The sequence below is a fragment of the Miniopterus schreibersii genome (assembly GCF_964146895.1).
Source record: "Miniopterus schreibersii genome assembly, chromosome: 6".
In the NCBI taxonomy this organism is placed as follows: domain Eukaryota; kingdom Metazoa; phylum Chordata; class Mammalia; order Chiroptera; family Miniopteridae; genus Miniopterus; species Miniopterus schreibersii.
In genome coordinates this window covers 12,630,927-12,636,926 of record NC_138107.1, presented here as the reverse complement: position 1 = coordinate 12,636,926, position 6,000 = coordinate 12,630,927, and positions in this window count along the sequence as shown.

The following is a 6,000-nucleotide window of genomic DNA, read 5'->3' as shown; positions in this document are numbered from 1 at the left end:
CAAGGACTCATGTCGCTGGGACTCAGGTCAAGAAACAGAATTTTAGCAGCATTCCCCAAAGGTCCTTTTCCCTCTTCAGCTCCTGCCTCCACCCCCTGTCAACTAAAAGAAAGGATCCTGATTCAGCTGATAGTTCCCGAGGGCTTGCTACGTGCGAGCACTCCCATAACCACGGCCTAGCTGGGTCATTGCAGCAGCCCTGCAGGGTGGATTAGCCCCACTTCACAGCCAGGGAAGCTCGGGCTCAGGAAGGGCAAGTGAACTGCTGGGGTCAAAGGCCAATGAGAGCGCAGACTGGCCTCCTAAAGCATGTCACACATCACATTCTTTAACGTGCACAAAGAGGGGCGGGTGAAGGGTTAGAGGTAGGGTCCGTATGTCACCAGAAATAAACATGCATGGACCTCTCTGAGATTATTTGCCCAGAAACACCTCTGGAGACTTCTGTCCACACTTTTCAAAATGCTTCCCAGGGAAGCCGCCAGGTTCTTACAGGGCCATAGCCGAATGGTCCCGGCCTGGGCACCTGGCCAATCAGAGAGCTTTCTTGGGGACCTTGTTTCCTTCTGTCTCTGGAAAAGTAAAACTCAGCTTCTGGTGGCCAGATACTGGGAGAAACCAGCCTGGGGGGGTGGGGGCAGGGAGGGGAGGGGAGGAAAACAGGAATGAAGAACAAAGAAAAGGTCCTAGCGGTGTTTGGATCCCAGATTCCAGTTGACACCAAGGCTCTGCCCTATCCTTCCCCTTCCTGCAGCTGGACTGTAATGCGACATGTCCCCCATCTATCCAATGTATTCCCCTTTCCACCTAAGCCAGATAAGCAAGTTACTGTCTTCGAGCAAAAGGTACTTTAATCAGTAGACCAGAGGAAAAAAACCAATCAATCTATTTATCCATGTATACGCACAGAGATCAATTTCCAGCTGTTTGAGATATGGACGATAAAGTGCGCTCCTCTGCAGAGCAGGGATAAGGTAGCCTACCTTGGGGGGTGGTTGTGAGCACTGCCTGATTAAATAAATATCAAGCACCCTGCCTGGCACACTTTCAATGACGGGGAGGATTTCTCGGCAGGGGAGGAAGAGTCCATTTTCAAACCTTGAGCCCAGCTCTTCCTCACTGTGGAATTTTAATGAATAAATGTAGAAGGAATGATGGAACTAGAAAAGCACCATTGGGGAAACACCACCAAAATTACTGTTGCAGGCAAGAATGAATAACAGATGTTACAGTCAGTGGGCAGAGGAATGATGACAAATGGGATACTTACCTGATGTCAAAGCGCCTCTCCAGGGGACACTTATTAATTATCAAGGGAGGGACAGTAACTGTGCAGCAGAGAAACCTGGCAGACCTCACTTAACCAAATTACTCAGGTTAAATCCCAATAATAAGACACATCCATATCATGCACCTCCTGATATCACGCACTGAGAAGGTATATCACCTCTGTGATTTCTGCCCCAAAACGCATGCCCTCCATCTCATCATGAGAAAACCTCAGAAAAACATAAACTGAGGCGTGCCCTCCCTCCGGAAGCACGCCCCTGCCTTTCCCTTCTCCCTCTTCTTTCCTCTTAGGCATGCAACTCCTAAACTCTAAAGGACCCCAGGAGCCTTGAAACCAGGGGAGCAGTGGGCAGCGGTGGCAGCTCATCCGGGCTCATCCCCGGAACCTGGCCCCAAACCCCCTTTTCTCTGACTCCCCAGTGAGCTGACGGCAGCCCTGCCTTGGCTCACTTTTTTCCTGTAACATTTCTAGAGCCAAAGCAGCCCCTTCTAGTTTGTTTCCTGTTGCTTCTATCCTAAGCCCTTCCTTGTTTCACTGTCCCCAGCTTTAATAAACTTACTGTCAAGAAAAAAAAAAGAAAAACCTAAATTGAAAGACATTCTACAAAATAACTGATCAGTGCTCTTTAGAAGTAGCAAGGTCATAAAAGACAAAGAAAAACTAAGAAAACTGTAACAGATTGGAAGAGACTAAGAAGACATGAAAACTAAAAGCAACGTGGGAACCTAGATTGGATCCTGAATCACAAAAGGGACGCTAGTGGGAAAACTGGTGAAATTCAAATAAGGCCTATAGATTGGTTACTTGTAGCAGATCAGGGTTAATTCCCTGGGTTTTGTCGATCACTGGACTACGGTTATGATGTAAGAGGTTTAACAAGGGGATTCTGGGTAAAAGGTATACGGGAACTCTCTGTACTATGTTTGCAACTTTTCTGTAAGTCAAAAATTACATCTAAATAAAAGGAAAAAAGGCATAAATCCATGAACTTGAAAAAACCCACTGGTCCAGTATGTCCCCAGTAGGTTTAGTGTAAGTATAAAACATGTACAAAATTTAAGGAAAAAACTACAAAACCAACATAAGAGCTGAAGCTGTAACTAAAATTCATGTAGACAGCTGCCAAAGACAAGGTTTGTAGAGCACCTGTCCCCAGAGCTGAGGCCTTTTAGCTCTGTGAGCTTATTTCAGGGGTTAGAAAACAGAGAAACTCAGATCCTTGGCTCAGTCTTACAACTGCTGCAAGAGACCCCTCTACCAATATCCTCAGAAGGTGCTCCTTTAGCCTCTGCTTGAATGACTCTGATGACGAGGAACTCACTACTCTCTTCCCTTTGGATGATTTTTAGTTTATGGGCCCAAGTGCTATTGATAGTAAGGAGAAATTGGAATTCACCCAAATGAACAGGGTTAAGTAACCCTCGCTACCAGGATGATAGGGCACCTAAGGCCACCGCAAGCGATAAGACTGAGGCTTATCTTAATGCACGGAAACGTGTGTGTCGTCGTAAGTGACGAGCATTTAAGCACTGGTTACAGCTATGCTAAAACCCACGTGTGCACATTAAGGGCTAGAAGATACTTTAGAATGGTACAAATACTTCCAGTTTCACGTTGCCTTGATTTTTTAAAAAATTGTGTATGTATACAATTCTAAATAAAACTTAGAATCCAGAATTTTAAGACACCCTCCATTAAAGGGCTTGGGGATTGTCCTTTCAGGATTGACTGAGAATGTCTGCATGGAGCACTAAATTGGGAAGGATCCTAAGGCCATGTCTCGGCACTATGGGAAAGAGTGATATGTTTGATCCGTGATGTCTGCCATGGGTGAAGGATTAGCAGTGGCAGTGTGCATGCTACGTAGTTGCCATCTCTTCTTCAGACATTCCCAGCAACCAGTGTCACTTTTGTAGACACTGAAAGATGAATGAGCTGTTTAAGGAGCCATGTGCAGGAAGAGACCTATTCTTTCAGGTACAAGTGGTAGACTTTAGGGCAAGTCACTGGGATATAAGATGGTATGAAATAAGTACATAAGGGGAGAAAAAGCAATGTCATCCACAATCAAGGCCAGTCTGAGAGTAGGGGGGCACAGTAGAGAAGACTGTGACATTTGTAGTAGGCCTTGAAGGAGGACAAGATCTTGCAGGTGGAGACGCTTGGGAAGGGTGTTCCGGATGGAGAGCGCAGCATGGATAAAGGCATGGAGGCTGGAAAAGAACAGGCCGCCTCGGGAGGAAACAAGGAGGTCACTATGAGTGTTTGGAGGTTAGTAGCGCAAGATGAGAATGGAAACATAGGAAGGGGTCAGGCTGAGCGTGTCATGAAGGCCAGGATGCTGAGTTCAGATTTTACTTAGTTAGCCACGGGGAGGCCTTTGAGGAGTTTTGAAGCAGGTGGTGCTTAGAGGGAGAGGAAACCAGAGGGCGATGAGAAATGCCTCTTCCTGGGAGACCATCACTAAGAGAGGGTCCCAGGGCCTGGATTTTGACTAGTTCCCTGTGGAGCGTGGGGTGGAAATCAAACACTGGGGTAATGGGGTGTGGGAGATATGACCAAGGTCCACTGGGAACTATCTCATGGGCTCCATGTACTATTCAGGATTTCCTGAGCTCTGGGCTGGACACAGGGAGGTGGAAGCTACAGTCTCTGCCCTCTGGGAGTTTTCAGTTTATGGAGAAAGGAAACACACCCAGGAAACCACTGTAGACTGATCGTAGACAGTGTGAGATCCAGTACCAAGGGGAGAGCAATGAACTTGGTCGGGAACCAGTGCGTCAGGCTCCCTGGGGCTCCTGACCTTGGTAGGGGTGGCCCTAGATGCCTTCGAAGGTGTGTGTCCTCAGACTCTGCACATCCCTGGCTCTAGGAGGTGAGGCCTTGAAGGGTGGGCAGAGTTTGGACATGTTCAAAGGGAAGGGAAAGAAGTGGGCTCTCCAGGTATGGGAGGCTGGATGGTGGAGGGGCAGGGCAGGATTGGGGATGAAGGGGGATGCTGAGGAAACTGATGGAGCTGTCAGATCAGGTTGGGTAGGCAGGCGCTGCAGACGCCCAAGGCCTGGCAGCCAGGCAAGACGCCCTGGCCTGACGCAGTGGGGGCGCCCAGAAGGGATATGGTCCCACTGGGTTTGGGGAAGATCAGCCAGGCAGCCATCAGACTCTGAGGGTCCTACCAGGGAAGGAAAGGTCTCTGGAGGCCCATGCTAGGGAGCCTAGTAGGCCTGGAAAGACTTGGGGGAATCCCATGGATTCTACTATAGTCAGAGGTCTTGGCAAGATTCCAAGGATCCAATGACTTTCTTTTGCCCGTGCTTCCAAATCTGCAGATCCCCTACCCCAAGGAAGGCACTGAACCCCAGAGTCCAAAGTTTCCCAGGGGACTACTGGGAGGAAGGGGGGTTGATCTGGCCTTGAGACACAATCAGGCCAGGCCTGGGCAGACCTCTAATGTCCTCCCTCCCTCCCCTCCCCCACCATAGGGCCAGGGTAGGCTCCAGGGCTCTGGCTGGGCAGTGGGAGGTGGTGGCCAGAGTGGAAAATCCCCCACTGGCTGGGTTAGATCGGTGTTTGGCAGGCCTGGTCTTGGCCTTCTGCCTAGGGCTCGAGGGCCTAACAAATCTATTTGGAGCCCTGAGTGCAGGGTACCAGGTGTCAGAGAGGGTACTGGTGTGGGAACTTTTTTCCACTCACCCCAAAATGGGGAACTCTCCTGTGCCGGCTTAATGGGCACTGGGCCAGCTCCAGGTCACCTCAGGCATTGAGAAACATGTAGCTGGGAAGCGGGTAGGACCTGGAGATGAGGATAGAGGCACAGGATAGAGCAGACTTGGGGCAGGAAGTCTGTTCCAGAAAGTTCAAGAGGCACAGCCAGAAGCCAGTTCAGCTTACACGATGGGTGTTTCGTGAGACCTTGCTGAATTATGAGGAGAATTTCTCCAAATGCCCCATTTGACCTTGAAAGCCTCCCAAGCTGCCCCAAAGAGCTCTGACTTCAGCCACTGGCATCCCAGCCCACCACCTGCATCAGTGCTAATGATACGGTCATCACTACCACGGGACACTCTCACCCCACTGGTACCACTAGCATTACCCTAGTCACTGACCCCGTCACCCCCCAGACACCCCTAACTGCAGTCACCACTGGCTTGCGGGTGATGGGAAGCAGGACTTGAGTCAGGTCCCCAAGCCGGTCACCTGTAAACCAATGTTTCTCGATAATTTTGGCCCCTAAGGAGACATGGGGCAATGCCTGGAGACATTTTTGGTTGCTACAACAGGAGGACTGCCGCTGGCATCTGGTGGGCAGAGGCCAGGGATGCTGCTAAACATCCTACAATGCACAGGGCAATGCCCACAACACACAATTATTTGTTCCAAAATGTCGATAGTGCTGGGGTGAGAAAGGCAGCAGCGGACCCCAAGGCCGCCACTCCGGCCCTACCTTCCTCCCCAAACGCCCACATCACGCCTCTGGTTCCTGGACAAGAAGTTATCGTTGCCACTCCAACTCTGTTCTCTCTTATCGCCGGTACCTCCTGGCCTCCACACTTGTATTAAAAAGTCAATAAGATGAAAAGTCCTTGCGGCCACCCTCGCGGGGGAAAACACACAGAAGCAATTGCTACCTGGAGCTCCAGGTACCCCAGGGACGGAGGTCATGTTTGCCCAGGGCAGGGAGGCGGGACTGCTCTGGATCCCGGGGGGTA